Source organism: Mus caroli, unplaced genomic scaffold (genome assembly GCF_978045245.1).
Source record: "Mus caroli unplaced genomic scaffold, Mus_caroli_1 scaffold_4, whole genome shotgun sequence".
NCBI lineage: Eukaryota > Metazoa > Chordata > Mammalia > Rodentia > Muridae > Mus > Mus caroli.
The window spans coordinates 67,576,624-67,588,966 of NW_028227259.1; the positions used below are offsets into that span (position 1 = coordinate 67,576,624).

At 43.9% G+C, this 12,343-nt stretch overlaps 1 protein-coding gene across 1 annotated transcript in view; it reads left to right on the top strand.

Moving 5' to 3' along the window:
• Window positions 1–361: 361 nt before the first annotated feature.
• Klhl5 (kelch like family member 5) overlaps window positions 362–12,343 on the top strand; it is a 59,911-nt gene continuing 47,929 nt past the window's right edge. The window contains exon 1 of the mRNA XM_021163073.3: window positions 362–665. The gene's annotated coding sequence lies outside the window, so the exon portion shown is untranslated. The remainder of the gene's footprint in view (window positions 666–12,343) is intronic.

Sequence of the window (12,343 nt, forward strand, 5' to 3'; positions counted from 1 at the left end):
CTGACTTTTGCTGATTTCCCCGTAAGCTGAGACATAGAAGCCATCTCCCTCTGGTCGCCTTCCGGTCCTGCAGAGGGAACTCTCCCTCACTTCCCATCCCCAAGAATTCCCCTGCTCCCAGTTTCTAGGGGCTGGCCCATCCTGAGCTCCACAGAGTACGCTCTGCCCGCCCCCGCCCCCTCGCCGGAGCCCCGCCCAGTATGAGGATGTCCCCGGTGCCCAGGCTCTCCCAGCCGGGACCTGTCCCCTTCAGGAGAACGGAATTCTCGGTCTTTGGACCCAGCTGCGAGGGGGCGGAGCTTAGCAGCCTGGGCGGAGCGGGCGGGACTCGGTGGTGGGCGGGGTCTGCTGTCGTGGGGCGGGGCGGCCGCGCCGGGACTAACCGGCGAGCGTGTGCCCGACCCCCACTCACTCCCGCGCGCGTGCCCGCCCGCCCCCTCAGGGGCTGCGGGACAAGTTTGACTCCTGGCCTGGCGTCGCCTGACGGAGAGGAGTGGCTCGGCCCGGGAGGGCCGCTGCGCGGGGCGACGCTGTGGGGAAGGGGCTGGGGGCGCACGCGGGGCCGAGCATCCCTCCGCTGAGCGCGCCCACCCGCGCCCCGCGCAGCCTCCCCGCCCGCCGCCCCGCGCCACGGTGACCCCGGGCCTCCCTCCTGACCCCCCGCGGTAAGTGCGACTTCCTCCTCGGCGCGGTGGGCTAAGGCCAGCTCCCTACATACATGCGACCCTTCGGGGTCCGAGGACTCGCTGGCCAGGGTGACCTGCCCACCTTAGGAGCCGGCCCGGGCTGGGGGCTTTCGAGCTGCAACCGGGACTCGAACCCGGTTTCCCTCTCAAACCCCCCCTCCTTTTTCCCCCCGGAACGCGGCCCTGCCGCCCTGGAGTTGCTCAAAGTTCTCCACGCGGCACTGAGATGGCCCGGCGGGTGGAGCAAGTGCTGATCTCCAGAATTGTTCCCAAGAATAAAACACACACTCTGGAAACTATTTCGGACTCCCTACAACATACACACCTTGTTAAAGTTTTTAAGTAATGGCCTTAACCTCAAAAATAGAGAATATGATTGTAGTTTCCTGGGTTTGGTTTTGACTGGTCACAACTTTGGCATTTAGACAGTTGCTTCAGTGCGTGTTCCGCAATTAGAAGCTGCTGGGGGAACTTGGCTGTCAGAGACTATACATGGTTGTCATTATGACTATCTCATCTGAGTTTTGAGACTTTTACTAAAAGGGATATACAGAGTGTATCCCCACTCCCCTTCCACCGCCATGAGAGGTTAATTTCTTCTGCATGGCTCAAGAATTATGCGCTGGCAGATGCCCTCCAACTTTGTTTTGAAAATGGAACTGCTATACTATGTATCTGCCAGTTTAACCGATGCACAATAAATGTTAATTCTCCTTTCTGTTAGGAAGGAGTGTAATAAATCTTCCTGTTAATAAACAGTTTAATAAGGCTTTTTATTATTAATTAGATCGCTGTTGGGGTGGGGGGAGGGACTCACAACTTTTTTTTTCCTCTTACTTTCAGCATTTACAGGTTTAACTACCTGTAATGAATGTTTATGTTCCATATGGGGATTTATGTAAAACACTTTTAGGTAAAGGCGAAGACACTAATATTTTTGTGACAAGGACAGAGAAATAGATACAAAGTTGTAGGAAAAAGAAGACGAACATAGATACTCACAGAGGGTATGTATATCCAGATATTTGAAGCAGTTTTGGGTCGATGTGTACAATATAGTTAAACTAGATGAGAATATTGAGGTTGAGGAAAAAGCCAGGCTGGGGGGGGGGGAATAGACAATGTTTGCTCTCAGGTCCTGTGCTACACCTGAGGCTTGCTTTGGGTTTTGAACGTCCTTAGAGCCAGGAAAGAAACACAATAAGCGACAGCATGTTCATGATGCCACAGTTTAAAAAGTCAGTTCTTCTGCATAAGCAAGGCATTTTCTAGTAATGAGGCCTGAGAGAAACAGCTTTTTATGGGCCCTGAGAAAAGGAAGAGAGATGGTGACATTAAACTGACATTTTTAAAAGATCCCCAGCAGAAAATCGTAAATTCGGGCTCGCACACTCGTGCACAAGCGCGTGTGCACACAGACACACACATATGCACACACCCAAAAAGTGTTCTTAACATAGGGCATGTTGAAATTAGAAGTCTATGTTCTGTGAATTCCTGGTTGTGATGATCTGAACTAGTATTTCCCAAGCTGTGCTCGGTGGCAAGGGACTCACTTGTCTGCTCTACACAAGGTTCTCTTTGTCCCAGCTCCAGGACAAGGGGAGATGGGAAAAGATTCTGAGCTCAGATAAACTCGAGATATCTGGATTAGATAGATGCTTTTTTTTTCCGCAGAGTTTCTTGAAAGTTTTTTTTTTAACCATACTGCTGTAAAATTGATTGATGGAAGAATACATGTTGTGACCGATTCCAAATGTAATAAAGCAGCTCTTCATGGATATTTTCTTATAGCTTGAGAACCGATAAGAACTGGAGAGCAAAGTGTTTGAAGTTAGTGAGTTTGGTAAGGACCAAAATGAAGTTAATCCAGAAGTCAGGGTTTTAACACTGCATACATCAAAGGAAGAGGCTACTCACATACTCCGTAGATGTTCAGCAAGTTGCCTCTTGGACCACATGACCTATAGGCCTTTCCATTCATGCTTCAGAATGTTTACTCTTTGAGAATTAGAATTAGGTTTAGGCAAGTAAAAATCCTTGAATTACTAGAGAATTTAAATATGTGATTTGCATGCTATCTTATCACAAACATTATTTGTACTATTAGTTTACTGTAAACCCCTACATTCTGTAGCTATCAAAGATCTCAGAAAACATGCCACATAGTAGAAAGAGCAAAAGAGCTAGATGTGGTGGTCCAGGCCTTTCATCCTAGCATTCTGGAGACAGAGGTATACAGATTTCTATGAGTTCGAGACCAGCCTGGCCTAAATAGCAAGTTCCAGACCATCCAAGGTAACATAGTGAGATTTGAGACCCTGTCTCAAAACAACAACAAAAAGGAGAGAGAGATCTGGAACAAAACAATAACAACAGCAACAAACCCAAAAACTATAATTGAACTTATTAATGTTTGGGGCTATTTCCAGCAAGTTTATGAGCCTTTTGGATCTATATTCTAGTTTATAAGACTAGTGTGGTTATAGCAAACAGTTCATTCGTGGGATAAATGCTGAGAATTTACTGGTAGTAAAACAGCCTGGAGGATGCAAATGAGACCAGGAGGCAAGAGTTTGGATTACCAAGACTCACATCTTATCCAGATATTCTTGATCCTGGGTTTCAGAAGTCAGGCAGTGAGGGCTGAGAGGATGAGGAGTTGGTTTGAAATTTTATCTGGAGCTAACCTATGGGAGTACAATACTCTATACAAACATTTTTTGGTGGTGGTGGGGAAGGGGCACTGGTATACAAAATGTTACCGTTCTGAAAAATTGAGAGCCAATGCTATTTATTCTCTTCACCCTGTTTGTGAAAAAAAGATGTTTGCTGAGTATCAAACAGAATAGGTTAGGCTGTGGTCACAGAAGATCCTCACATCCTAGTGGTTTAAGTCAGCAAAGGTTTATCTCTGTCCTACTATATGTCTGATGAGGGTCAGCATAAAAGCTCTGTTTCAGGTGGTCACTTGACCCCCAGGCTGTTAGACTGCATCTCAGCGCATTCTTCCACACTTGGAAGGAGAGAGGAAAGGATGTGCTGGGTAATAACAGCACAGTGACTCTTCAAGGCTCCCATTGGAAGTGACCACATAACTCATAGCTATACCTAACTTCAAAGAAGTAGGGAAATGCTACCTTACCCTGCTCGAGAAGGAAGAGACCTGGCACGGTCTGTGAACAGTCTTAATGACCACTCTACTGAGCAGACTTCATAACCCTGAGAGTTAACACAGGATCCGAATAAGCTGGACCCACCATGATTTCCAGTCTTCTATTTAAAAAACTGGAAAACAGCATTTCTGTGTGAGTGTGTGTGTGTGTGTGTGTGTGTGTGTGCGCGCGCGTGCACGTGTGTTTAGATAGAATTATGGTAATGAGGATTATAAAGAACATCTTAATTTGAAATGAAACGCTATTGAAAAACCCCACAATTAGATGTACTATTTTGATCAAGTGAGTTTCATTTTGAATTGTATGTCCATTCAATAAACATTTGTTAAATGTGTATAAGGCACTGTTAGGTCTTCTGAAAATAAAATAGTGAATGAGAGATTCTAATGCCAAAAGAAAATTGCTATAATTTGAGTTCTCTCCTTCTTTTGAAGGCGGCATTAACAAATTTTGGAGTGTAACACACACACACTCAAACACACAAACACTGTATTCTTCTCTCTTTGTTTTGCTCTTAAGGTTCGTTTCCTAACAAGTTATATAAAATTACTTGAACTAGTCTAAGCAACCAGAATGTTTTGTTAGCAGTAATGTAGCTTTGTGTTGATGTCAGAGACCAGAAGCCCAGTTGGGCCTCGAGGCCCTTGGCATCACTGATAGTAGAGCAGGGCTGCTTTCTCTGTGTGGTTTCTTTCCAGCTTCTCTCTGTATGTTCATGTCATTGCTCTGTTTCTCTATTGACTAGCCTTTCTCTGTTTTGCTCTTACAAGGGCGCTTTAATCTAAGAGTTCACAGGGTTGAAGCTAGAACTTTGGCAGTTTCTCCAAGCCTAGCATTTTGTCAATGCACTGTGGAGGTTGGCGTTCGCAGTGGCTCCTGACTGTGGGTCACCACCCTTTGGGGATGGAATGACCCTTCCTCAGGAGTCACCCAATACCATTTGCATATCATATATTTACGCTGTGATTAATGATAGTAGCAAAATCACAGTTTTGAAGTAGCAGCGAAAATAATTTTATGATTGGGGTCACTGAAACACAAGGAACTGTATTAAAAGGTCACAGCCTTAGGAAGGTTGAGAACCACTTAAGGCTTAAGTGCTCTCACTGTCAGAATTTGGAAATAATGGAGTTGACTCTAAAACAACAACAAAGTCACTGGCAACTTTGTAGATAAGAAGGAGGCCCTGTTCTAGTAGCGTCTGAGAAGTCTGAGGTTAAAGAAGTCTGAGATGCCACTTAAAAAAATCTGTGTGATTAGTGTACTGGCTGGTTCTGTGTGTCAAGTTGACACAAGCTGGCGTTATCACAGAGAAAGGAGCCTTCCTTGAGGAAATGCCTTCATGAGATCCTTCTGTAAGGCATTTTCTCAATTAGTGATCAAGCAGGGAGGGCCCACTGTGGGTGGTGCCATCCCTGGGCTGGTAGTCTTGGGTTCTATAAGAAAGCAAGCTGAGCAAGCCAGGAGAAGCAAGCCAGTAAGTAGCATTCCTCCATGGCCTCTGCATCAGCTCCTGCTTCCTGGCCTGCTTGAGTTCCAGTCCTGACTTCCTTGGTGATGAACAGCAATGTGGAAGTGTAAGCTGAATAAACCCTTTCCTCCCAACTTGCTTCTTGGTCATGATCTTTGTGCAGGGATAGAAACCTTGACTAAGACAATTAGCATCAGTGTGCAAGTTGTCCTGGGACAGATTGATTATGATAATCAGGATGAGAAGGAAATCTTGGAGTTGATTTGTAGCTAGTGTATGCACTCTCCACACACAGGCAAATGCCTTTAAAAAAAAAATCCTTTCATTCATTTCTTCCTCTCCTAAGATATAGGTGACTGAATTGTATGCCTCTTACCTTCATGTCCTTCAGTCCTGACTCGAGACTCCCTGGCTTCACCTCAAAGCTATTACTGCAGAAAGAAAGTCCATGCTACTCGTTCAGCAGTTTCCTACCAAACAGACTGCTCTCCAGGACAGCTTCTATGTGGGCATTTTAGATTTTAACATCCTGTTGTTACATTTCTTCACCGACTTCATTTTTATTCCCAGCAACTTTGTATTTTCTATTATCATTGTGTGCTCATCTTCTGTAGCAAGGTCTCTTCCCAGACAAAAGGTATCCATAGCTGCATTTCAGTAGGCGGCTGAGGGGTGGGTATATGTGATATCGGGAAGAGCAGATTACCAGAAAAACATGAGGGAGGTGAGAAAAAAAAAAAAAACGTGTTTGGTTTAGGAACTGGGTATGGTGGTGCATAGGTGCACTTAGAAGGCTGAAGGCAGAAGGATCAAAGCAAGTTTGACGGAGCCAGCCTGAGCCAAGTAGCAAGTTCCAGATCAGCCAGGGCTTACAGTGAGACCTCATCTATATGAACAGGCATAACTAGCTGTGCATGACAGCTAAGACCCATCAGGGGTAAAGGCTAAAGGAGGGTCTTGGGTTCAGACTGCAGAGGATCTCGAGGCTCTGAAATGTCCTCACGCCTGTGTCGCTGTGTAAATGCAGGATGGGTGTGGACTCATCTAAACAGTGTGGTGCAGGAAACTACCAGAAGCTTCCTTGTTCAGAAGACAGTCCTACAGTGACGGCAGCTTATCAGCAGGCCTGTGCTGGTGTTCCCGATTGGTAGACGTGATCTTCACAGAAGTCCGTACAAGCAGCTTGTACCATCTGAGTAATATCTCAAAAGAGGCTCAACTAGGGGGCCACCGAAGCCACTAGCTTTAAAACTCCATGTCCTTCAACACATGAAGTCTCTTACAGCTCCATAAACTTAGCTTCCAGGATCGTGGAAAGGATATGAATTATCATAAGAGCCCCCCAAAGCTGGGGTTTCTTTATATGACTCCAAATGCAAGCTGAGTAACCCGGGAAGTCATCTTTACTAGGAGCAATGTCACCTTGAATGTAGTTAACATACCTAATTCTACAGATTGCCATTGCAGGGACACAGCTAAGAGAGTTAACTTTAAATGTACAAGGGGAAAGGTTTGCTAACTCAAATGTCCGTAGTGAGTGTATGAGCTCGTTTGGAAGTATTCAATAGTATTTATTTTCCTTGATTTGATCTATGTGTTTAATTATTTTTAATTATAGATGAAGTATGAGATAGATGAATAGATAGTAAGGTATGATGCTGGTGGGACGACTAAGACATTAAAAACTCTGAATGCCATGCCAAACAATTTGGCTTTTATGACTGAGTAGGAGATTGAAAATGAATGAAGATTTTAGCTATAATGGTGTAGTCAAGAATCGTCCTTTAGAAGGTGTGATTGCCCTGTGAAGGCTAGAGTGGAGAGGTTGGAGAAGGGCTACTTCATTTCTTCCTGCTATTTGTGGAAAGACGGGCTAATCAATTCTGCATCTTACAGGACCTTAAAATTATGGAAAGTCTCAGCAGTCCTTCAAAGAGGCTAGACCCAGCTTGTCTTTTCTTTTTTATTTTTTTTTTTATTTTTTTTTCTTTTCTTTTTTTTTTTTTGGTTTTTTCGAGACAGGGTTTCTCTGTATAGCCCTGGCTGTCCTGGAACTCTCTTTTTTATTTTTTAATTCATTATATTTTCAAATTTTTGACAGTTTTGTGCATAAATGCACTGTATTGTGATTACATTCACTAGCTAGTCCAAGTTATTTCTTGTCACCCCCAGACCCCGCTGGAGGTTGAGAAGACCACCCTGAAGGGACTCTTGTATTTTTGAAACAGTGTTTCTCTGTGTCCTGGAACTCACTCTGTAGAACCACGCTGGCCTCAAACTCAGAGTTCAACCGATCTCTGCCTCCCAAGTGCTGGGATTAAAGGCGTGTGCCACCAGCACTCAGATGAAGAGCCTCTTAAGAACATTGAGTTTAAGCCGGGCGTGGTGGCGCTCGCCTTTAATCCCAGCACTTGGGAGGCAGAGGCAGGCGGATTTCTGAGTTAGAGGCCAGCCTGGTCTACAAAGTGAGTTCCAGGACAGCCAGGGCTATACAGAGAAACCCTGTCTCGAAAAACCAAAAAAAAAAAAAAAAAAGAACATTGAGTTTAGCCTAAGATACATTTAACACTGAGAGATTCTAGTCACTGCTGATGTCCATTGATCTGCCATTTCATTCACTCCCTTGTCCAATTGTGCTTTTAGTTGGAACTATAAAACAGCTTTTTTTTTTTTAATTGCTATTCTTTTAAGTTTCATGTTAGGGCAAGCCAGAGAGTTGTTGAATGACATTGGCTTAGTTAACATTTGTAGTAACGAACTCATTTGTAATTATGAGCATTTGAAGACTAGTTTCTCTCTCTTTCTCCCTCTCCCTCTCCCCCTCCCCCTCTCCCCCTCCCTCTCCCTCTCCCTCCCTCCTTTAAAAAAAAAATGGACTAAGGCTGAGCATGGCAGTGCAAGCCTTTTGTCCCAGCACTTGGGAGGCAGAAGCAGAAGGATCTTGATGAATTCAAGGCCAGCCTGGTCTACAAAGCAAGTCCAGGACAGCCAAGGCTGTCTATAAATTAATAAATGAATGAATGAATGAATGAATGAATGAATGAATAGGTGAAGATCAAACCCAGGGCTTCATGCTTCCTAGGTGAGGGCTCTGTTAGTTCATCCCTATCCTCACATTCAGGTTCTAACTCACACTCATTCTCTCTGTCTCTCCCTGTGCCATCACATTTGTCTCCCCTCTGTTGTTTAAATTGTTCTTTATTCCCATTTCCTTACCAACTGTATGCTGTTCTAACATAAGCACTTGGAAAATTTGATTGATCCTGCCTCAGCTCAAGTCTGTCTGCGATTTCCCGTTATGTGTTCAGAGACCACAGACACCTGGTGTTGTGTTTGTGCCTGAAGGGTGCTGATTGATTGATTACCTTTCTCATCTCCATTGCTGTAAAGCTTCAAGGGAACAGAAACACTTCAGGATTTGGTTCAGGTCAGTAAAAGACAAAATCACAGTTACTCACGCTGTAGCTTTTTATGACACATAAGACATTTGGGTGCCACAGCACATTTGCCAAATCATGGATCAGGCAAGAAGTTAGCCATGTTTCTCTCCATCTAGGTGGCCTCTCAGCTTCCATCCTTGTGCCCTGAAAATGTGTCTATGCGCAAACTAAGAGAAGTGTGTGCCAAGGAAACCCATTCCCTTTACCAGCTACCCAAGACTCTTCTGATTTCTTCTCCAAATGCTGAAACCTGAACTCAGGGTCTCACATGTGCTAAGAACATGTTCTTAGCTACACCTCCAGCCATAAAAGACTATTTTTCATCTGCTAGATTGCTTGTCTCACCGTGTGGTTCTGGATCCCTGAAATTCACTCTGTAGACCAGGCTGCCCTCAGACTCACAGAGATCCGCCTGCCTCTGCCTCCAGAGTGCTGGGATTAAAGGAGTGCACGCTTGGCTGACAGACTTGTTCGTCCTCTGAAATAGGATCTCACTCTGTAGCCCTGGCTGATCTGAAATTCATTAGGTGACAAATCACAGACTGACCTGGAACTCATGTCAGTCCTCCTGCCTCAGCCTCTCAACTGCTGGTATTACAGGCATGAGTCACCACACTTGCCTTAAAAGGGTATTTTCAAAACCAAATATTTTGTTATAATTAAGCAGTTATTATAGTATCAGCTGTGATTTTTTTCTAGACGAGTTTAAAAGGGAGTGGGATACATAACAGCCAGTTCTGTGAGTTGCTCCTTGTTTTCCTACCAGACATTAGGACAGACAGATAATGGAAACTAGTCTGATGTATGGGTGAACACTTTGTTTCATAGGCAAACACCAAAAACTGGGAGGAAGAAGGTAACAGAAGTTGAGGACTTGTGTTTGGACATTAGTGCCATTTCCTGTTTAATTGCAACTGTGAGGAATTGCATAAGTGCTTTTGTCTAAGAAATGATACATTCTTCAGGCAGTTGAAAACTAGTCTCTCTCTCCCTCTTCTTTAAAAACGTGAACTAAGGCCAGGCTTGTGGCAGCACAAGCCTTTAGTCCAGTACTTGGGAGGCAGAAGCAGGCAGATCTTGGTGAATTCAAGACCAGCCTGGTCTACAAAGCAAGGCCAGGGCAGCCAGGGCTACACTGCCTTGTTTACCGATAGTTTAACCTGATCGCACTGGCAACCAGTTTCAGTTCAGTTTAGTGTCCTCTGCTGCACACAGAGCTTAAACAAGTCAGCCATACTCTGAGTCTGCTCCATGTTTGGTATAGTCGTGTACTGAGAACTTTTAAAAACAAACATTATGGGAATAGTTTTCATTTTAATCCCAGGTGCGGGGTATGGGGCTGCTTCAGATCATCCACAGCAGGTGACTATGATTTGCCTTGTGCTCTTCACAGGGCTGCATGCTTTGCCAGCTGCTTATCGTTTCTGTGATTGTGTGATGTTTGGGATTCTGGGGACTTTTCCGAGGGTATATAAATAAGGCCCAAGAGGTTAGTTGTTGTGGGTTGTGGTTTATTAAGTAGTTGTGCACAAAGAAGAAACAAGGAGAAATTAGATGTCCTGATAGCAGAGATCAAACTTGCCTCATGGAACGAATAATGACAGGGAGTGGTCTAATGATAGCGATGCCCCTTTTCCCTCTAGCTGTTTTTTTCTCTCCTATCTAGTGTTGGGGGATTGAATGGGTGGAAGAAAAGGGGCAGAGAAGGCTGGAAGAAAGAAGAGCCCACTGAGTAGCCAAGGACTGATTACACAGTAGAGTTTATAACTACCTGCCCATGGAGTAGCTATGAGCAGCAAGTGACAGCATAATCCACTTGAAATACAAAGCATGGAACCCTCAACTCACCAGAACCCAGTCAGCCTCGCTTGAGCAGCTGCATCTGTCAGATGGGGAGGGGATGCCTGTTCTTACCCCACACACATACACTCTAGGAAATAGGTGCTTAGGAGATAGTTGTAGTCACACTAAGAAACAAGGGAGTAAGTTGCCCAAAGTGACTGGTTTAGCTATCGACCCAGACTCTGTCTACCATTAAGTGATAATGTCAGAAAATAACAGGCTGAGCTGACTCCCTGCTTCAACCTAATGTCCTGTAGGAAATGTGTGCACGGATCCTGAGGGCCCAGGGATCACCAGGCTCCAGTGGCTGCTCCTGAGTAGACACACACCCTCCTCCCCTAGCTGTGCAGTTGGGTACACACTTAATCTGAAAGTTGATTGTGTTCATTCACAAGCTCGTCTTTAGTAGCTGCAAAGTTAGAGTAATGGTAACATCAGTAAACATCTAAATTAATGACTGTAAAAAGAATTCCATAAAAAATTAAGTTGAGTGCTTTGAGATGTTTCAGTATAAATGAGCTGTTTGAAGTTTGCTGTCAAATTTAATGAAGGCTAGATAATTATAAATGATGAAGAGAAAAGTCATCAAAGCCCCAAGTTGTCCCTGTCAAAGACCATGAACAAGCTGCCTGGTCAAAAGAATAAGGGGCTCAGACGAGAATACAAATGGACTACATCACTAACTGCATTGTCTCCATTAAAGAAGCATTGAGTTTAATTTATTGCCTGACATGAGATTTTTTTTTCATAATGACCAGGTTGCTCTGTATTCATATTCTTTCAGAAATACTTTTAAGTTCTCCATTATACAAACCATAAGTAAAAATCATACATAATAGATCATATACGGCTTATGCAATAAGACCACTCTCAGTATGAGATGAATATTGAATGCAAGGCATTAGTTCTATACAAAAAGACTAGTGAATGAGTGTGCATTTACACATTCAAATTAAGACAATGTCATTAATGGCACATAAATGTAGCTTTATGATAGCTGACATTTTCATTTAAAGCATTAGCCATCAGCTTTATCTGGTAAGGGAGCTTGCCCTCTACTAAGGACTTCAGGTCGACCAGTAGTCTACCACTGACCCCGGCAACTGTCTTAGCATATTCCTGCATGCCTTGAGTGTCTTTATCCTACTGTTCTGCAATTCTTTGTGATGCATTTATTTGTATGTGTATCAGTGTTTTGCCTTCACACATTTGTGTGTACCACACTGAAAGCCTGATGCCTAACGAGGCCAGAAGAAGGCATTGGGTCACTAGAACTGGAGTTACAGACAGAGGTAGTGAGCCATTGTGAACTGAACCCAAGTCCTCTAGAAGAGCATTGAGTGCTCTGAACCACTTAGCCATTTCTCCATCCCTTGTATTGCAACTTTTAAATTAAATACCAGCTCCTGAATTATAGATGCTTTGAAAGCTATAATCCTTTCTGTCATCATCATAGAAAATGTATTAAATAAGCAATTTTGGTAATTGAGCAACTATTATGGGATATGACAGCATCATATGGCATGAGGGCATAATTTAGTTTTAAGGTTAAAGTTTCTTTCACTTCCATTTCCACCCTAACCTTATAGTTATGTGTTACAGTGCTTTTATTTGGGTAAATCCCTTATTGGATGGGCCTAACCATGAAGCCACACTTTGTTTTTCATTCTCTCTCAGGGCTCTTAACTGCTGAGCTTTTGATGTGCCAGGGAGCTTATAAAACCAAAT